Source organism: Theropithecus gelada, chromosome 12 (assembly GCF_003255815.1).
Source record: "Theropithecus gelada isolate Dixy chromosome 12, Tgel_1.0, whole genome shotgun sequence".
NCBI classification, from domain to species: domain Eukaryota; kingdom Metazoa; phylum Chordata; class Mammalia; order Primates; family Cercopithecidae; genus Theropithecus; species Theropithecus gelada.
In genome coordinates, this window is record NC_037680.1 from 79,013,166 (window position 1) to 79,034,996 (window position 21,831).

Sequence of the window (21,831 nt, forward strand, 5' to 3'; positions counted from 1 at the left end):
CCCAAGACACTCTAAGGCTGTGGCAGGCAGTCACTGATGTATCCAGATGTGGCCGGAGCAGGGGAGGCTCTGGACCCCTTGTTAGTCAGGTCCTTGTTAGCAGTGGCCCAGGGGTACTGACGACTCCTGGGGGCTTCCTCCAGGAAGCTCATGGGGAAGCACAGACACCTTGGGTATGAAGCCTTGGCGATCAGACAGGGCTTGTTTCCTGCAGGCCACTTCCTCAGCTATGAATGAGAGAGAGGATGTCAGCACCACTCTCTTCCGCCATAATGGCTTCATCTAGCTTTTGGGACAGCTTCTAGAAATGCTGAATTCCTGCCCCCATAGGCTCTAGGTCACTGTCAGACTGGCTGGGAGAGCAGAGGGGCTATGCTGAGGAGTAGGGGCTCCAGAAGGCAGCCTCCCACGTCGACCGCCATAATGGGTAGGCATGGGAGCCTATCTGGGCAGAGAGGTCATGATGCTCCTTTTCCCAGAGGTCTGTGGCTCGTGGGCAGGGGCGTCTCCAGACAGCCGGGTGCTCTTCTGCCTCAGGCTGTGAGTTGGGGATCCACTGCCCTTCTGTGCCCCTCTCTTCCTCCTCCTGGGCTTCACTTGGATCGCCACCAGCCACTTGGTGCCACTTTGGCAGGACTCCTGGATTCTCTGGGACATGGCACCCAAGGCACTCTTAGCTGAGTGAGCTATAGCCTGGAAGCCCTGCTACCCTGGCTCTGGGGTTTCCAGGCATTTCCAGGAAAGGCCTGCGCAGAAGTTGAGGTTGATGGCTCTCAGGGTCAGCCTCCTTTGGAACTGTCTGCACAGAGACCCCAGGGCCCACGTGGAGTTATCCTGATGGCTGGCTGGCCACAGGCTGCAGCTCCTTGCTGTCCTCCAGCTGCTCCTGGTGCTGGAGAGATCTCCAGTGCATAGAGGTCCCCATTCTCTGCCACCGAGAAGCCATCTGCCTGGCCAAGAGTGTTCTCTGCCCACTAGACCCCAACATGACCAATGCCAGTCACAACCCAAGCACAGCTGCTCCTCAACCACTGCCCACTATATACATTTAATGGATATTTAACTCCCTTTCTACTGTTTTTTTGTGATTATAAACATCCTTGTATATATTTAAATCATTACTTTGTGCCATAGCAACTAAACCAAGCTTGTTTCCAGACTGCAAATTCCAGCTTCCTAAGTCTTTACTGAAATAATTCAGCATGATTTTTAAATGCACTTACAGTGCCAACCTTATAGCCTGCATCATGGTAAAAACCAAAGCAGCTGAAGAATGATTCCTGCTTATGATGCAAAAATGGAGGCAGAAGACATAAATCTAAGGCAATATATAATTTAATATGACAAAATTATGATATAGAGGGTATGTAATTGCTGAAGGAATTCCAAAGAAAGAAAAATAAATTCTGACTTAGCTAATGTTGGTGTCACATAATCAGTTTATATGTGGCAAAGACTGTTGGTGCTCACCAGTGATTGTATTATTTTCTTCTTCCTGGCCTACAACCAGAGTCCCTCTTCCAGCCTCCAGTGCAGTTAGGTGGGACCATGTGACTATGCTGGCCCGTGGAATGTGAGCAAGAGTGGTGGGCACCACTTCTAGGTCCATAAAAACCTCTCAAGCACAATCCTCACTCTTTGGCCATCCCTTCTCTTGCTGAATGGAGATGACAAAGAAAGGGACAAAGAAAAGGGTGGAACCACAAGATGGAAAAAGCCTTTGTCCTTGAGTAATCATATGGAGCAAGACCCCTTCCCTTATGCTACCTCCCCCACCATCCCCTCTCTTTCCCTTCTTACTTCTTTCCCTCTCTCTTCCTTCCACTCCCCATACCCTTCCAGCAACCCACATTGGACTGTGAACAAGAGAAATACACTTTTATTATGTTAAACTACTGGAATCGCAGGGTTTATTTATTACAGAAGCTGGAATTATTTAACCTATCTAACATACAATGGAATAGACCTATGGGGGGTTTATTTACCTGAAATGTCCTTCTTCTTGAGAACATTTCCCCTTCTTCAAAAATGGAAGTGGGTCTGTATAATGAAGAATTAACTCAACCCTGGCCAGGTGCAATATGGCTCATGCCTATAATCCCAGCACTCTGGGAGACCAAGGCAGGTGGATCACTTGAGGTCAGGAGTTCGAGACCAGCTTGGCAAACATGGAGAACCCCGTCTTTACTAAAAATACAAACAAATTTGCTGGGTGTGGTGGTGCACCCCTGTAATCCCAGCTACTTGGGAGGCTGAGGCAGGAGAATCATTTGAACCAAGGAGGCAGAGGTTGCAGCGACCCAAGATCACACCACTGCACTCCAGCCTGGGCGACAGAGCAAGACTCTAGCACAAAACCACCCAAAGAGAGGCCTGGCCTTTGCCCTCGGCTAGAGGGGAGGTGACCTCCAGGCCCCAGAAATGTCCTTTGTGATAGGAGTGTCTGTTTGCTTGGCGTTCTGGCTAGTGGGCAGTCTAACAATGGGATTTAGGCTCTGGGTCATGCTGTTTCAGTTCTAACCTCTGGAGGAACTGGAGGCTAAAGGTACTAACATGACTCTGGGAGAGGAGTATACTCAAGGGCAGCCACAAAAGCAGTGTGTGATCGAGCCCCAGTAAAAACTCTGCAGACCTCAGACTCAGGCTCCAGTGAACTTCCTTGGTTGGTAATGCATGTGTGTATTGTCACACATCGTGACCAGGAGGAGATAACACTGTCCATGACTCCACAGGCAGAAGATGACCAAAGTACTACACGTGAACCTCTCCTGGACTCTGCGCTATGTGTCTCTTCCTTTGGCTGATTTTAATTTCCATCCTTTCTCTATAATAAACAGTAACTGGGAGTATAACCGTTTTCAGTGACTTCTGTGAGTCTTTCTAGAGAATTGTCAAACCTGGGGTGTTTTGAGGAAACCCCTGAACTTGCAGCTGGTGTCAGAAGTAGGGGTAATCTTGTGGGGACTGTTCCCTCCAACCTCACAGTTTGGCTAACCCTGAGTACAGCCCTATAGTTAAATTTACACTATGTGAACTGTCTGCCTTGGCTGTGGCTAATTGGACTAGATAATGGGTAAACACTCGACTCAAGACAAATCAATAGGCCGGGCGTGGTGGCTCACGCCTGTAATCCCAGCACTTTGGGAGGCTGAGGCGGGCGGATCACGAGGTCAGGAGATTGAGACTATCCTGGCTAACACAGTGAAACCCCGTCTCTACTAAAAATACAAAAACAAAAAAAAATTAGCTGGGCATAGTGGCCGGTGCCTGTAGTCCCAGCTACTTGGGAGGCTGAGGCAGGAGAATGGCGTGAACCCAGGAGGCAGAGCTTGCAGTGAGCCGAAATCACGCCACTGCACTCCAGCCTGGGCAACAGAGCGAGACTCTGTCTCAAAAAAAAAAAAAAAAAAAAAAAAGACGAACCAATAAGCATCTTCTGGACATTTGGACTAAGATCTAATATGTTTCTATTAAGTGCTTGAACCAAAATGTCATGAAACTTAAAATATATCTGTGGCCCTTTCTCACTAAGAGCATAGAGAGGGCTGGGCACGGTTGCTCATGTCTGTAATCCCTGCACTGGGAGGCCAAGGCAGGCAGATCACCTGAGGTCAGGAGTTCAAGAGCAGCCTGGCCAACATGGTGAAATGCCGTCTCTACTAAAAATACAAAAAATTAGCTAGGCATGGTGGCATACACCTGTAATCCCAGCTACTTGGGAGGCTGAGGCCGGAGAATTGCTTGAACGCAGGAGGCAGAGGTTGCAGTGAGCAGGGATCGCGCCATTGCACTCCAACCTGGGCAACAAGAGTGAAACTCTGTCTCCAAGACAAAAATAAATAAAGGAGCACAGAGAGGCAGAGGAAGCTACAAAAATAGAAGGAAAGTGAACAAACGGGAGACCACATGGTTCCAGAGAGACACAGAGATGGCATGGACTAAGTGGCTGTCATGATTCTTGATACCTTTCTAGTTTCTGGTTCCAGTTCCTCCTGAGCCCTGACTACTTCCTATCCCTGTATCTTTATAATAAATTACCTCCTAGGAATGTCTCTCCTGCTTGCAGTGAAAAAAGCCAGCTGGGCACTATGGGTCAAGACCAGCCTAGGCAACAGAGTGAGATCTTGACTCTACAAAAAATTTAAAAATTAGGCAAGCGTGGTGGTGCACACTTGTAGTCTCATCTACTGAGGAGGCTGAGGTGGGAGTATCGATTGGAGCCCAGCACATGGAGGTGGCAGTGAGCTACGAACGCAGCACTGCACTCCACCCTGGGCAAGAGTGAGATCCTGTCTCAAAAAAAACAAAAAATGAAAGAAAATAGCCTGAATTAAGATTATATATAAATTTTTTGAGACAGAGTCTCACTCTATTGCCTAGGCTCGAGTAAGGTGGCACAATCTTGGCTCACTGCAATCTCTGCCTCCTGGACTCAAGCAATCCTCCTGCCTCAGCCACCTGAGTAGCTGGGATTACAGGTGCCCGCCACCACGCCCAGCTAATTTTTGTATTTTTAGTAGAGATGAGGTTTCACCATGTTGGCCAGGCTGGTCTCGAACTCCTGACCTCAAGTGATCCACCTGCCTTGGCCTCCCAAAGTGCTGGGATTACAGGCATGAGTCAACACACCCAGCCAAGATGCTACGTATTTTCAAAGTGCTTTGCATATAATATGAGGCAATAAAGTATACAGGGAAAAAGTGCCAAATCTGTGCTCTAGACCTGCTCAGCCACTTTCATGTTCTTAAGCCTCTGACACCTCTCTGGGCCTCAGTTTTTTGTTTTTTTTTTTTTCCTTCTTTCCTTTTCTTTCTTTTTTTTGAAATGGATCTCATTCTGTTGCCCACGCTGGCATGCAGTGACACAATCATAGCTCACTACAGCTTCGAACTCCTGGGCTAAAGGGATCATCATCACATCTCAGCCTCCTGAGTAGCTGGGACTACAGGTGGGTGCCACCACGCTGGTTGGGACTTAGTTTCATTATCTGTAAAATGCAGGGTGGTCCTAGATGGTATCTAAAGGCAGTTACACTTCTAATTTTCTTTAATTAAATTTCATGTGATTCTCACTCTAACCACATGAAGTCAGCAGAACAAATATTATCTCTCTTTCACAGATCTGCTAATCGAGTCCTCAGAGATAAGTCTGAACCCAAGGGAAATGAGACCTAAAAGCATCCCATGGGCTAAGGATGGAGGGGTGGAGCAGTGTAGAAGAATGTGGGCCTTAAACATTCATTCTTTCTGAAAAATAAAGGGAAACTCAAATGAGAGATCCTACCTTGCAAAAAATGTTTTATCTTTCTCTAAACCTACTATACACACAATGACTTCAGCACTATTTTTATCAGACAAAATCATACCAGTGTGAGCCAAGAAGTCCTAAAAGGAATAATAAATCATACATAGGCAGTTGCAGCCAGAATTATCCTAATCTAGGGATAATTCTGTCCAATAAAGTTAAAGGATTGCCTTGAAGTTCCAGAGCATGTTAGCAGTAGAGCTAGACAGAAACCCAGCCTTCTATCCCCAGGACTGGGCACCCTACAATGTTAAAAGGCTGCAGGGGTAAGGCCACAGTTGAGGACATCTCAATTTTCCCTTGGTAGCTATTCATGACCGATGCAAAGCCCTAGAGTCACTGTAAGCTTTGCCACACAACTCTGCCATGTAATACATTTTTTACAAAGGCAAGCAACCTCTTTGAAGTTCTTTCTTCTTCCCTCCCTCCCTGCTTTTTCTCTTTCTTTTCTTTTTCTTTCTTCTTTCATTCTTTCCTTTCTTTTTCTTTCTTTCTTCTTTTCTTTCTTTCCTTCTTTCTCTTTCTTTCTTCTTTTCTTTCTTTCCTTCTTTCTCTTTCTTTCTTTCACACGCTCTCTCTCTTTCTTTCTTCTTCCTCTTTCTTTCTTTTTTTGTTTTTTGAGACAGAGTCTCACTCTATTGCCCAGGTTGGAGTGCAGCGGTGTGATCTCAGCCCACTGCAACCTCTGCCTCCCAGATCCAAGCGATTCTCCTGCCTCAGTCTCCCAAGTAGCTGGGATTACAGGCGCCCACCACCATGCCCACCTAATTTTTTGTATTTTTTAGTAGAGATGGGGTTTCGCCATGTTGGTCAGGCTGGTCTTGAACTCTTGACCTCAGGTGATCCACCCGCCTCGGCCTCCAAATGTGATTACAGACATGACCCACCATGCCCGGCCTCTTTCTTTCTCTCTTTCTTTTTCTTTTTCTTTTCTTTTCTTCTCTTTTCTTTTCATTTCTTTCCTTTCTTTCCTTTTCTTTCTTTCAACAGTGTCTTGCTCTGTCACCCAGGCTGGAGTGCAGTGGCACCATCGCAGCTCACTGCAGCCTCAACCTCCCAGGCGCAAGCTGTCCTCCCACCTCAGTCTCCCGAGTAGCTGGGCTAATTTTTGTATTTTTTGTAGAGATGGGGTCTTACTATGTTGCCTAGGCTGCTCTCAAACTTCTGGCCTCAAGTGATCCTCCCACCTCAGCCTCCCAGATTGCTGACATTACAGGCATGAGCCACTATGCTGGGCCAGACTCTTTACTTTCCACACTTCTCCCCAATTTGATCATTCAAACCTGTGTGCTGAATGATGCCTTCGGAAGGTTGAATATTTTATCTGCTAAATGCTTCTCTTAGCTAGGATTTGGAGTCTAGTGAGCGTGGGTCAAGCTGGCAGCATTCAATGTCACCCTCCTTCGCTGATAACTCAGCTGCCTTGTGCTGAGAGAGGCACTCCACCTTGGGCCCTGAACATGCCTGCATTCTCTTGCTGAGTAGGCCAATCCACAAGACTTTCAGGCTCCTGATACCGAGCAATGTCTATAGCTACTCACACAGATATAACTAGGCCAAGGCAACTACTGTAATTACCTGTAACTGCTTGCTCCCTAGAGGGAGTGGGGATTGGCTTGTTTGCTACTTGCTCAATAAGTGCTGAGCCCTTGGCCCAGGGTTCCTCTGCTGTAATGCAAACCACTGCAGATACATGTGTTGTCTGGGCTTATTGTGTTGCCCCATTAGAACCTGAGGGCAAGGGAAACCAATGCAAATAGGCTGACACATGCTATCTGCTGTGCCATGAGTAATGAATTCCTTTGTCTCTGACGAGGGAGTGTCATGACTATTGCCAGCATCCATGAAACAATGACAGGCTAACATATTAGCTTGCAAGTGGCCTTCATAGTCCTTGCAGCCTCTTCTCCACTTGCTCCACTTTTGCACTCAACCAGTAGTCTCCCAGCCTCTGGTCCCCTGGTGCATGGGGCTACTTGACTCTTAGTATTTGCAGAGAAGCTAAGGCTGTGCAAAAGCTATGGACATCCAATCTATAGAGCTCTTAATTCGTGATTCATTCTGCAAATATTTACTAAGGACCTATGCCAGGAACTATTCTATGTGATGCAGATACAACAGTGAACAAAATAAACCAAGTGCCTTTACTTATGAAGATTGCCTTCTAGTGGAGGAGACAACCAATTTAGGACAGTCTCGTCTATATATATATACTTAAGAGTATATAAATTTTCCCAGCACTTTGGGAGGCCGAGGCGGTCAGGAGATTGAGACCATCCTGGCTAACACGGTGAAACCCCATCTACTAAAATACAGAAAAAATTAGCCAGGCGTGGTGGTGGGCGCCTTTAGTCCCAGCTACTCTGGAGGCTGAGGCAGAAGAAAGGCGTGAACCCAGGAGGCAGAGCTTGCAGTGAGCTGAGATTGCGTCACTGCACTCCATCCTAGGCGACAGAGTGAGACTCCATCTCAAAAAATATATATACATACATTTTCTGCGTTTTTTTTTTTTTTTCCTTTTGAGACGGAATCTTGCTCTGTCACCAGGCTGGAGTGCAGTAGCAAGATCTCGGCTCACTGCAATCTCTGCCTCCTGGGTTCAAGCAATTCTCCTGCTTTAGCCTCCCAAGTAGCTGGGATTACAGGTGTGTGCCACCACACCCAGTTAATTTTTGTTTTGTTTTGTTTTTTTTGAGACAAAGTCTCGCTCTGTCATCAGGCTGGAGTGCGGTTGCATGATCTCAGCTCACTTCAACCTCCACCTCCCGCGTTCAAGCAATTCTGCCTCAGTCTTCCAAGTAGCTGGGATTACAGGTGCGTGCCACTATGCCCAGCTAATTTTTGTATTTTTAGTAGAGACGGGGTTTCACCATGCTAGCCAGGATGGTCTCAATCTCCTAACCTCATGGTCAGCCTGCCTTGGCCTCCCAAAAGTGCTGGGACTACAGGTGCATGCCACCATGCCCAGCTAATTTTTGTATTTTTAGTGGAGACTGGGTTTCACCATGTTGGCCAGGATGGTCTCTTGACCTCAAGATTAGCCCGCCTCCACCTCCCAAAGGGATGGAATTACAGGCGTGAGCCACTGCGCCTGGCTTAATTTTTGTATTTTTAGTAGAAATAAGGTTTCACCATGTTGGCCAGGATGGTCTCGATCTCCTGACCTCGTGATCCGCCCACCTTGGCCTCCCAAAAGTGCTGGGATTACAGGGGTGAGCCACCGCGCCCGGCCTATAAATTTTCTTTAATGAGGTTACTTTACCTTTTTAATTTTAAAAAAGAGAATGTTTATTTATTTTATTTTAAAACTTTTTTTGAGACAGAGTCTTGATCTGTTGCCCAGGCTGGAGTGCAGTGGTGTGATCTCACTGCAACCTCCAGCAAAAGAGAGCGTTTAGATATTAAAGTTTTGGGGCCAGGCATGGTGGCTCCCACCTGTAATCCCAGCACTTCGGGAGGCCGAGGCAGGTGGATCACTTGAGATCAGAAGTTCGAGACCAACCTGGCCAACATGGTGAAACCCCGTCTCTACTAAAAATACAAAAATTAGGCCGAGTGCAGTGGCTCACACCTGTAATCTCAGCACTATGGAAGGCCGAGGCAAGTAGATCACCTGATGTCAGGAGTTTGAGACTTACCTGACCAACATGGAGAAACCCCATCTCTACTAAAAATACAAAATGAGGTGGGCGTGGTGGCGCATGCCTGTAATCCCAGCTACTTGGGAGGCTGAGGCAGGAGAATCGCTTGAACCTGGTAGGCGGAGGTTGAGGTGAGCCGAGATCATGCTATTGCACGCCAGCCTGGGCAACAAGAGTGAAACTCCGTCTCAAAAAAAAAAAAAGACAAAAAAAAACCCCCACAAGGCCGGGCGCGGTGGCTCAAGCCTGTAATCCCAGCACTTTGGGAGGCCGAGGCGGGTGGATCACAAGGTCAGGAGATCGAGACTATCCTGGCTAACATGGTGAAACCCCGTCTCTACTAAAAGTACAAAAAACTAGCCGGGCGCGGTAGCGGGCGCCTGTAGTCCCAGCTACTTGGGAGGCTGAGGCGGGAGAATGGCGTGAACCCGGGGGGCGGAGCTTGCAGTGAGCCGAGATCGCGCCACTGCACTCCAGCCTGGGCTACAGAGCGAGACTCCGTCTCAAAAAAAAAAAAAAAAAAAAAGATATGTGCAAAGGGGAGTGGAGATCCACAGGAGGGAATGGCAACTCTCTTAAACAAGTCTAGAAAGGGTTCACTGGGAAGGTTGCAGGATAACTGGGATTTGGAAGATGGTTAGAATTTTGCCAGGTGAAAACAAAAAGGTTTTTCCAGGTGGAGGGAATAGCATGAACTTTATTTAATTATAAAATTTCTTTTTGAAATAGAAATATTCCAGTTAAGGATGGCCAGGCGTGGTGGCTCATGCTTGTAATCCCAGCACTTTGGGAAGCTGACGCGGGTGGATCTCAAGAGATTGAGACCATCCTGGCCAACATGGTGAAACCTTATCTCTACTAAAAATACAAAAACTAGCCGGGCATGATGGCACGTGCCTGTAGTCCCAGCTACTCGGGAGGCTGAGGCAGGGGAATCGCTTGAACCCAGGAGGTGGAGGCTGCAGTGAGCCAAGATCACCCTATCAAGACTGTTTTAATAATGATGATTCCAAAGTGAAAAAGTAACAATAGTATTTTACATTTATATAGTGTATTAGTCTGTTCTCACACTGCTTATAAAGAACTACCTGAGACTGGGTAATTTATAAAGAAAAGGTGTTTAGTTGACTCACAGTTGACCCAATTTACAGGAGGGATGGCTGAGGAGTCCTCAGGAAACTTACAATCATGACAGAAGGGTGAAGGGGAAGCAGGCATAATCTTCACACGGTGCAGCAAGAGAGTGCGAAAGGGGAAGTGCTACACACTTTTAAACAACCAGAACTCTTGAGAACTCACTATCACAAGAACAGCAAGGGGGAAATCTGATTCAGGCTGGGCCGTGGTGGCTCATGCCAATAATCCCAGCACTTTGGGAGGCCGAGGCAGGTGGATCACCTGAGGTCAGGAGTTCAAGACCAGCCTGGCCAACATGGCAAAACCTCATCTCTACTAAAAAATACAAAAATTAGCTGGGTGTGGTGACAGGCACCTATAATCCCAGCTACTCGAGAGGCCGAGGCAGGGAGAATTGCTTGAACCTGGAAGGCGGAGGTTGCAGTGAGCCAAGATTGAGCCACTGCACTTCAGCCTGGGTGACACAGCAAGACTCCATCTCAAAAAGAAAAAGAAAAAGAAATCTGATCCAATCACACCATGATCCAGTCACCTCCCACCAGACTCCTCCTCCAACACTAAAGGTCATAATTCAACATAAGATTTGGGTGAGGACACAGAGCCAAACCATATCATATAGAATTTTAGAATGTTCAGTGGACATTTTTGCATTCGTTAATTTATCTGACCCTGACTGAAGTAGTTAGAGATAAAGACACTAAGACTCAAAAATATTTTGATCACTAATTCACGGATCACTCTCCTAATGAGTAAAGCTGGACTAGAATCCAGGCATCCTGATGAGGTCTAGCATTATTTTCCTTGTTCTTCTGGAACAAATTAACCCTCAGGGTGACAATCAGAGACTTTTAACAGAATCTACAGGAAGGGATATAGCCAATAGTTCCAGGCAAAGATTGTGAAAAAGTACAGCTTTGTGAAAAACAAAGGGCCAAACCATGTAATGTTGGATGATTGTTTTTGAATTCCCTTGATTTCCTATCAAGTTGAGTCCTGCACAGACATTGAGGTTCACCCTTTGTTTATAACTTGGCTTGAGTCACTAAACGCAGTTGATCAGCAGCTGTAGTGCAGCCCAAACACCTGAGGGCTGATTTCTTCCCACTTCTGCTTTATGATGAAAATTTCTTGAGTGAGTGAGTGGGTGTTATTTGCTGAGAAGCAGCTTCACTGAAAAATGCCTAACAGACAGCAAAGGAGTCCTTGTTTTTTTCTTTGTTATCTTGTTTCTTTTTCTCAAGAAACTTTGAGTAAATAAGAAGCGAAACTTAGTTGAATTTTTTTATTATAACTTGTTTGGATTAAACTCTGTATTACTTACTTTCTTTTTTCTTTTCTTTTTTTTGAGACAGAGGCTTACTCTGTCACCCAGGCTGCAGTGCAGTGGCACGTTCATGGCTCACTGCAGCCTCAACCTCCTGGTTTCAAATGATCCTCCCACTTCAGCCTCCTGAGTAGCTGGGACTACAGGCATGTGACACCATGCCTGGCTAATTTTTTTTTTTTTTTTTTTGAGACAGAGTCTCGTTCTGTTGCCAGGCTGGAGTGCAGGGGCGCAATCTCGGCTTACTGCAACCTCTGCCTCCCGGGTTCAAGCAATTCTCCTGCCTCAGACTCCCAAATAGCTGGGACTACTGGCATGCACCACCATGCCCGGCTAATTTTTTGTGTTTTAGTAGAGACAGGGTTTCACCATGTCGGCCAGGGTGGTCTTGGTCTCTTGACCTAAGGTGATCAACCCACCTCGGTCTCCAAAAGTGCTGGGATTACAGGGATGAGCCACCGTGTCCGGGCTGGTTTTTTTTTTTTTTTTTTTTTTTTGGTAGAGGTTTTTGCTGTGCTGCTTAGGCTGGTCTGGAACTCCTGGACTCAAGTAAGTGATCCTCCTGCCGTGGTTTCCCAAAGCGCTGGGCTTACAGGCCTGAGCCACCACTATGCCTGGCATTGATCGTTGTTTACTTCCGTTTATTTTATTATAGCTTTTCCTGTTCAAACGTTTTTTGTTTGCTTTATTACACACAGGGTCTCACTCTGTCACCCAGGCCAGAATGCAGTGGCATGATCATAGCTCACTGCAGCCTTGAATTACTGGCCTCAAGTTATCCTCCCACCTCAGCCTCCCAAAGTGCTGGCATTATTACATGCATGAGCCACTACGACTCACTTCAAGCATCTTTTAAGTTAAAAAATTATTTAACTTAACCTCCAAATTAGGAGGTCTGCTGGAGTACTTCTCTGAATAATATTTTTCTATAAAGTGTACATGGGTACTATACTTTGAGTCCTTGAATGAATGAAGGTGTGACAGTACTTTCTATGGGACTGCATGAGAAGTACAGCTTAACTGGATATAGGATTCTTAGGTCACAATGATTTTCCCTCAAACTTCGCAGATGTTACTTCGCCGTATTTTGGCACTTGGTGCTAACGTGGAGAAGTATGATGATATTTGATCCATTTTCTCTGATGTAGTCTTTTTAAATAAAGTGTCTCAATATCTGAGACTTTTTTCTGTCCTTAAAATATTTAAAACTTCTGACTACTGAAGATTGGAGATTACCAAACATTTGGAAAGTACAGAAAATTTAAAGTATAAAATTTAAAATAACCAATGAACAAATACTTCACGATAACTCTCATTAATATTTATTGGTGTGTTCCCTTCCAGTCCAGGCCAGACTATTTTAAAATAATGATGATGGATATTTAACTTATCTATTCAACGTATTTTAAAATATTTTCAGAGCATTCAAAAGTTCCTCTATACACTCCAAGTGAGAAGCCTTGATGATAATGACTAACATCTATTCAGTAATTCTACATGCCAGGCATTCTTCTAAATGTTTTACATGTATTAATTTAACCTTTATCATAAGCCCATGAGGAAGACAATATTTATCTTTTTTTTTTTTTTTTTAGACACTGCTTTCACAGACCGTACGTATTCATACTGAAAATCAAGATCAAACGGGCTTTTGCTATTCTGCTCCACGGGAGGTTTGTCCTCCCTGAGCTCGCCTTAGCTTTTTGTTTCGTTGTTGTTTTTTGAGATGGTCTCACTCTGTTGCCCAAGCTGAAGTGCACAGGCACAATTTCAGCTTACCGCAACTTCCATCTCCCGGGTTCGAACGATTCTTGTGCCTCAGGCACCTGAGTAGCTGGGATTATAGGCGCCCACCACCACACCCAGTTTTTTTTTTTTTTCCGTTTCTTTGAGATGCAGTCTCACTCTTGTTGCCCAGATTGCACGGCAATTGTGTCCGGAATTGGTGGGTTCTTGGTCTCACTGACTTCAAGATGACTTCAAGAATGAAACCACGTACCCTCACGATGACTGTTACAGTTCTTAAAGATGGTGTGTCTGGAGTTTGCTCCTTCTGATAGTCAGACATGTTGAGTTTCTTCTTTATAGCGGGTTCACGGTCTACACTGTCTTTACAAGTGAGGCTGCAGACCTTCGCGGTGAGTGTTACAAATCTAAGGCAGTGTCTCTGGAGGTGCTCGTTCCTCCCAGTGGGTTCATGGTTTCACTGGCCTCAGAAGTGAAACTACAGACCCTCAGAGTGAGTGTTACAGCCCACAAATGTGGCATGAACCCAAACACCGAGCAGCAACAAACTATAGTACAAAAACCACAACAACAACCACTGCATGCTACAGACACAAAACAAAGCCCGTTGTTAAAGGAAACGCAGGCAGCCTGCTTTTATTCCCTTATTTGACTCCACCCACATCCTGCTGATTGGTCCATTTTACAGAGAGCTGATTGGTCTATCTTACAGAGAGCTGATTGGTCCATTTTACAGAGAGTTGATTGGTCCATTTTTGACAGAGTGCTGATTGGTGCATTTACAATCCCTGAGTTAGACACAGAGTGCTGATTGGTGCATTTACAATCCTTTAGCTAGACACAGAGTGCTAGACAGAAAAGTTCTCCAAGTCCCGGCTAGATGAGCCAGATACAGAGTACTGAGAGGTGTATTTACGAACCTTGAGCTAGACACAGGGTGCTGATTGGTGTGTTTACAAGCCTTGAGCTAGACACAGAGTGTTGATTGGTGTATTCACAATCCCTTAGCTAGACATAAAGGTTCTCCAAGTCCCCACTAAGGAGCGCAGCTTGCTTCACCTAGTGGCTCCCACGCAGGGCCGCAGATGGAGCTGCCCGCCACCTGTGGGCCTGCACTTCTCAGCCCTTGAGCGGTGGATGGGAGCGGGCACCAGGGAGCCGCGGCCGGCGCCCTTGGAGGAAGGTCAGTCCTCGCGGGAGCCCACAGGTAGGGGTGGCGGCGCGGGGGTGGGGAGGCCCTCGGGCAGCGGCAGGCTGCGCGGGAGGGCCGGCACTCCTGTGGGACGCGGCGCACCCTCCGCAGCTGCTGGCACTGGTGCTAAGCCCCTTACTGACTGGGGCCCGCAGCGCAGCGTCAGCCGGCTGCTCTGAGTGCGGGCCCGCCAGCCCGCGCCCACCCGGAACTCACGCTGGCCCGCCGGCGCCTTGCGCAGCCTCGGTTTCCGCCTGCACTTCTTCTTCCACACCTCTCCGCAAGCAGAGGGAGCTGGCTTCAGCCTCGGCCAGCCCGGAGAGAGGCTCCCACAGTGCAGCGGCAGGCTGAAGGGCTCCTCAAGCGCGGCCAGAGTGGGCGACGGGGTCGAGGAGGCGCCCAGAGCGAGCGAGGGCTGCCAGCATGCTGTCACCTCTCACAATGGCGTGATCTCAGCTCACTGCAACCTCCGCTTCCAGGGTTCAAGTGATTCTCCTGCCTCAGCCTCCTAAGTAGCTGGGATTACAGGTGCCTGCCACCACGCCTGGCCAATTTTGTATTTTTAGTAGAGATGGGATTTCACCATGTTGGTCAGGCTGGTCTCAAAACTCCTGACCTTGTGATCCGCCCACCTCAGCCTCCCAAAGAGCTGAGATTACAGGCATGAGCCACTGCGCCCGACCCGTTATCTTTACTTTTTTCTTTTTTGCTTTTTTTTTTTTTGTTTGAGATGGCATCTTGTTCTGTCGCCCAGGCTGGAGCGCAGTGGCGCGATCTAGGCTCACTGCAGGCTCTGCCTCCCGGGTTGATGCCATTCTCCTGCCTCAGCCTCCCGAGTAGCTGGGACTACAGGCGCCTGCCACCACACCCGGCTAATTTTTTTGTATGTTTAGTAGAGACGGGGTTTCACCCTTAGCCAGGATGGTCTCGATTTCCTGACCTCGTGATTCGCCCGCCTTGACCTCCCAAAGTGCTGGGATTACAGGCATGAACCACCGCGCCCGGCCTCCGTTATCTCTACTTTTCATATAAAGAACTTAAAGCAGCAGGGCATGGTGGTTCAGAGGCTGAGATGGGAGGACCGCTTGAGCCCAAGAGTTTGAGACTGGCCTAGGCAATGTAGTAAGACGTTCTTTCTACAAAAAAAAAAAAAAAAAAAAAAAAAATTAAAAATTAGCCAGACATGGTGTCACACACCTGGAGTCCCAGCTACTTGGGATGCTTGAGTCTGCGAGGTTGAGACGGCAGTGAGTGATGATCATGCCACTGCACTCCAGCTGAGACAACAGGGCAAGAACGTGTCTCCAAAACAACAAAAACAAAAACCCAAAACTTAAAAACAGGCTAACTGACTTTTTCAAGGTCACAAAACTAGAAAATGACAGAACTGAGACTTTAATTCAGGTGATCTAACTTCAGGGCCCATATACTTAATCATTTATCTGTGTTACTGCAACTGAGTTTTTGTGAAGGCTCAGTTGAAGCAACTTTTACAGTTAGTTGGGAAAGTTCAATGCCATGCTGGTACAGCTAGTCTGGCTAGGACACCTAAGAATCCAGACTTCATAGTGGCTACCACACTCTGGAGACCATTTTTCTGTACTGAACCATTAATAGAGGGCCAAAAAAGGGCTTTGAGGCTGCTGTGTATATGCATACACTAAGTTTTGGTGATTTTAAAACATATTCCCCAGTTTTTTGAAACTGCTCATTGAGTGGTGGTCTTTGTCTCCTTTCCTTGAACTTGGAGGGTCTTTGTGACTGCATCATGACTCTACATGTGTTGCAAGGCTAGATTATGAAAATGTCATGCAGCTTCCAACTTGGCCTCTCGGCATGCTCACTTTCAGAACTTAGCCATTATGATGAGAGGAAATCCAAGCAACTCCACGGAAAAGCCACATGACAGCACAAACTAAGGTCCAGTCTGAGGGGCAGCATCGACCACCACACATGTGAGTAAACAAGCCTTCAGACAATTCCAGTCCCAGCTGCCAAGTCACCCTCAGCCCTGAAGTCTTCCTACTTGAGTCTCTAGATATCCTAGAGCATAGATAAGCCATCCCTACTGAGCCCTCCTCCAATTACAGATTTGTGAGCAAAATACATGGATTATTATTATTTTAAGACACAAAGATTTGGGATAGTTTGTTGAGCAACAATGGTAACTAGAAAACCCAGTATATATTACTCTCCTCATCACATGCTTGCTTATACACACACACCAGGCTCATTGACTTTACCTGATGTTTAGTCAGCCGCCTATACAATACGTTTGGCCCTTTTTCCCTGAAATTGCTTTCCAGCTAACTTTGAGCTTAATTTCTTTCTTTTTTTTTTTTTTTTTTTTTTTTTGAGACGGAGTCTCGCTCTGTCGCCCAGGCTGGAGTGCAGTGGCCGGATCTCAGCTCACTGTGAGCTCCGCCTTCTGGGTTTACACCATTCTCCTGCCTCAGCCTCCCGAGTAGGTGGGACTACAGGTGCCCACCACCTCGCCCGGCTAGTTTTTTGTATTTTTTAGTAGAGACGGGGTTTCACCTTGTCAGCCAGGATGGTCTCGATCTCCTGACCTCGTGATCCGCCCGTCTCGGCCTCCCAAAGTGCTGGGATTACAGGCTTGAGCCACCGCACCCGGCCAAGCTTAATTTCCAAAGTAAGAGCAAAGACTAAGACACACAGGAAACACAAGGCTGCTAGCCTGTAGTTGAGTCTGGTAGTCCAAATATCTACTCTCCCCTTCTTTGGCCATAGAAACGCCATGTGATTTAGTTCTGGCCAACAGCATGGATTGAAAAGTTGCTGTGAGTATTAAATGAGTTATACATGCAAAGTACTTAGAACAATACCTGGAACATAAAAATTTATCACTGTGAATGAGGGAGCTGCTTTGGTCTTGAGGGCATTGTGAATTGGACAAAGTTGACCTAAAAGTTTTAATAATGCAAGAGGAGTAGATTCTACTCCCCAAATATCTGAGAATCCATCCTTTCAGCCTTAGCTCAGACCTTTATCGGTTCTCACTTTGGCTTTTTTGGTAAGCAGCTGCCAAAAAAACTCTCTCTGCTTTATTTTCCTTCAATTCATTCTTTTTTTATTAAACAAGTATTTGAGTGCCTATTATGTTCATTATAATCTAATCACAGTTAATTATTTAATGACAGCAGTGTTAAGTTATATGTTTGTTTGTTTGAAATGAAGTCTCGCTGTGTCACCCAGGCTGGAGTGAAGTGGCACGATCTTGGCTCACTGCTGCAACCTCTACCTCTGGGGTTCAAGTGATTCTCCTGCCTCAGCCTCCCAAGTAGCTGGGACTACAGGCATGCACCACCACGCCCGGTTAATTTTTGCATTTTAGTAGAGATGAGGTTTCCCCATGTTGGCCAGGCTGGTCTTGAACACCTGACCTCAAGTTATCTGCCTGCCTTGGCCTCCCAAAGTGCTGGGATTACAGGTGTGAGCCACCACGCGCAACCAATAAAGAAATAGCATTTCGGCCGGGCGCGGTGGCTCAAGCCTGTAATCCCAGCACTTTGGGAGGCCGAGACGGGCGGATCACGAGGTCAGGAGATCGAGACCATCCTGGCTAACACGGTGAAACCCCGTCTCTACTAAAAAATACAAAAAACTAGCCGGGTGAGGTGGCGGGCGCCTGTAGTCCCAGCTACTCGGGAGGCTGAGGCAGGAGAATGGCATAAACCCGGGAGGCGGAGCTTGCAGTGAGCTGAGATCCGGCCACTGTACTCCAGCCTGGGCGACAGAGTGAGACTCTGTCTCAAAAAAAAAAAAAAAAAAAAAAAAAAAAGAAATAGCATTTCTCCAAAGAAGATATACAAATGGCCAATAAGCACATGAAATGATCCTTAACATCATTAACCATTAGGGACATGTAAATGAAAGCCACAGTGAGATCCCCATTCATACCCACTAGGGTGGCTAAAATAAAAGTGATAGACAATAAGAAGTATTGAGAAGGATGTGGAGAAATTGGAACTGTTATATATTGCTGGTGAAATTGTAAAATGGTACGGCTCCTTCGGAAAACAGGAAGTTCCTTAAAATGTCAAACAGAATTACCAAATGAGTCAACAATACTGCTTCTAGGTATACGCCCTAAAGAACTAAAAACAGGTGTTCAAATAAAAACTAATATACAAATGTTTATAGCAACAGTATTTGTAATAGCTAAAAAGCTGGAAAAAAAATTTGTCCATCAATGAACAGGTGGATAAACAATATTATTCAATCATAAAAAAGAACAAAGTGGCTGGGCACGGTGGCTCACGCCTGTAATCCCAGCACTTTGGGAGGCCGAGGTGGGTGGATCACAAGGTCAGGAGTTCAAGACCAGCCTGGCCAACATAGTGAAACCTCGTCTCTACTAAAAATACAAAAATTAGCTTGGCGTGGTGGCAGGCGACTGTAATCCCAGATACGTGGGAGGCTGAGGCAGGAGAATCACTTGAACCCGGGAGGTGGAGGTTGCAGTGAACGGAGATTGCACCACTGCACTCCAGCTTGGAGTGAGACTCACAGAGTGAGACTCAGTCTCAAAAAAAAAAAAAAAGAAAAGAAAAGAGAATTAAGTATAGATACATGCCACAACATGGATGAACCTTGAAACATGCAAAGTGAGAGAAGCCAATCACAAGCAGCCATATATTGTGTAATTCCATCTATATAAAATGTCCAGGGTAGGCAAATCCATAGAGACAGAAGTAGGTTGATGATTATCAGGGGCTAGAGGGAGGGGGCACTTGGGAGTGATTGCTGATGGGTAAGGGGTTCCTTTTTGCAGTAATGAAGTGTTCTAAAATTAAGTAGTGGTGAAAGTTGAATTACAGATTATATAAAAACCACTGAAATGTGTACTTCAAAAAGGCGAATCTTATGAAATATGAATTATATCTCAATAAAGCTGTCATAACAATTGTTTTGAATGAAGAAGGGCTCTCGGAACACATAACCGAGAAGCCATAAAAGACTGATATGTTGGACTCCATAAAAACACAGCCTCTCACTCCTGGTCTCAAGGGATCCTCTAGACTGCAGGCTCACCACCATGCCTGGCTCCTACAAATGTTTAAGAGAGAGAAATGCCCCTACATCACTTTAAAAAATGCAAATTAAAACCAAAACAGGCCAGGTTCAGTGGCTCACACCTGTAATCCCGGCACGTTTGGAGGCTGAGGTGGGTGGATCACCTGAGGTCAGGAGTTTGAGACCGGCCTGGCCAACATGGTGAAACTTCGTCTCTACAAAAAATACAAAAATTTGCCAGGTGTGGCGGTGCATGCCTATAATCCCAGTTACTCGGGAGACTGAGGCAGGAGAATTGCCTGAACCCAGGAGGTGGAGGCTGCAGTGAGCTGAGATTGCACCAGTGCATTCCAGCCTGGGCGACAGAGCGAGACTCTGTCTCAAAAAATAAATAAATAAAAATAAAATAAAACCAAAATAAACAATTATTTTTACCTACTAACTGCCGAAGCTTTAAACATTTTATAATACTCAGTATTGATCAGAGAGTTAAGAAAAAGACACTTTTGATGGTAATGTAAATTAGTAGAAATATTTTTAAGGACAAAGTGACTTCTGTTATAAAAAGAAAGTACGGGCTGGGCGCAGTGGCTCACACCTGCAATCCCAACACTTTGGGAGGCCGAGGCAGGTGGATCACGTGGTCAAGAGATCAAGACCATCCTGACCAACATGGTGAAACCCCGTCTCTACTAAAAATACAAAAATTAGCTGGGCATGGTGGTGCGTGCCTGTAGTCCCAGCTACTCGGGAGGATGAGGCAGGAGAATCACTTGAACCGGGAGGTGGAGGTTGCAGTGAGCCGAGATAAGGTCACTGCACTCCAGCCTGGTGACATAGCGAGACTCTGTCTAAAAAAAAAAAAAAAAAAGAAATTTGGCGTACCAAAATTCTAGTAAAAGCACAGATGTATACACAAGGATGTTCATCAGAAAACTGGAAATAAATGTCCTTCAAAAATGATTGGATCAGTAAGTTATGATCTATTCATAAAGTGGAAGATTATAATGCCACTGAAGAGATAGATCTACATGGAAAGATTTTCAAGATTTGAGTGGGAAAAATAAAAAGCCAGTTGCTGGCAGGACTGGGACTAAGGTGTGGCAAGGCCTTGACCTACGGTACAGTGCTTAAGGTGACACTCACAATCAGGGTGGTACAAGTGCAGAGTCAGTCCCTGTGAGCGAGTGCCTCCTTAAATAGTACATCCTAGTCTCTCTCCTGTTGCCTCACTCTCAGCCCTGCAGAATAGTGTGCATTATAGAACCACATATCTATATGTAATAATTATTTAAATAAATAAATATATGTAATTGTATAAATCAGTACACACTTTTGGGATAGCATATACATATGTATATTTATACATTAGTTTTATTATATATAGGTTATATAACATTTATTGCTTATATACACATTAGTGAAAGGGAAAATATTGGAAGAATAGATACCAAACTATTAGCAATCACGTTTCTGTGGTATGGGATTATGGGGGGTTTCACTTTCTTATATACTTGCATTAGTCCGTTTTCACACTGCTATAAATATACTATCTGAGACTAGGTAATTTATAAACAAGAGAGGTTTAATTGACTCACAGTTCTGCCTGCCTGGGGTGGCCTCAGGAAACAATCATGGCACAAGGGGAAGCAAGACACCTTCTTCACAAGCTGGCAGGAGAAACAGCCACTTTTCAGCCATCAGATCTTGTAATAACTCACTATCAGAACAGCATGACTGGGCACAGTGGCTCACCCCTGTAATTGCTGCGCTTTGGGAGGCTGAAGTGGGTGGATCACTTGAGGTCAGGAGTTCGAGACCCACCTGGCCAACATGGTGAAACCCCTTCTCTACTAAAAATGTAAAAATTAGGCTGGGCGTGGTGGCTCACACCTGTAATCCCAGCACTTTGGGAGGCCAAGGCGGGTGGATCACGAGGTCAGGAGATCGAGACCATCCTGGCTAACATGGTGAAACCCTGTCTCTACTAAAAATACAAAGAATTAGCCAGGCATGGTGGCGGGCGCCTGTAGTCCCGGCTGCTGGGGAGGCTGAGGCAGGAGAATGGCGTGAACCCAGGAGGCAGAGCTTGCAGTGAGCGAAGATCGCGCGACTGCCCTCCAGCCTGGGCGACACAGCAAGACTCCGTCTCAAATAAATAAATAAATAAATAAATAAATAAATAAATAAATAAAATAAAAATTAGCCGGGTGTAGTGGCATGTCCTGTAGTCCCACCTACTGGAGAGGCTGAGGCACAAGAATCACTTGAACCTGGGAGGCAGAGGTTGCAGTGAGCCAAGATCGAGCTACTGCACTACAGTCTGGGCAACAGAGCAAGACTATCTAAAAACAAAAAAAGGAACAGCATGGGTGAAACCGCCCCCATGATTCAATCACCTTCCACCAAGTCCCTCCTTTGATGTGGAGATTACAATTTGAAATGAGATT

At 46.0% G+C, this 21,831-nt stretch overlaps 1 pseudogene; it reads right to left on the reverse strand.

Moving 5' to 3' along the window:
* Nucleotides 1–223: 223 nt before the first annotated feature.
* Nucleotides 224–946, reverse strand: LOC112635870 (annotated as a pseudogene).
* Nucleotides 947–21,831: the final 20,885 nt, after the last annotated feature.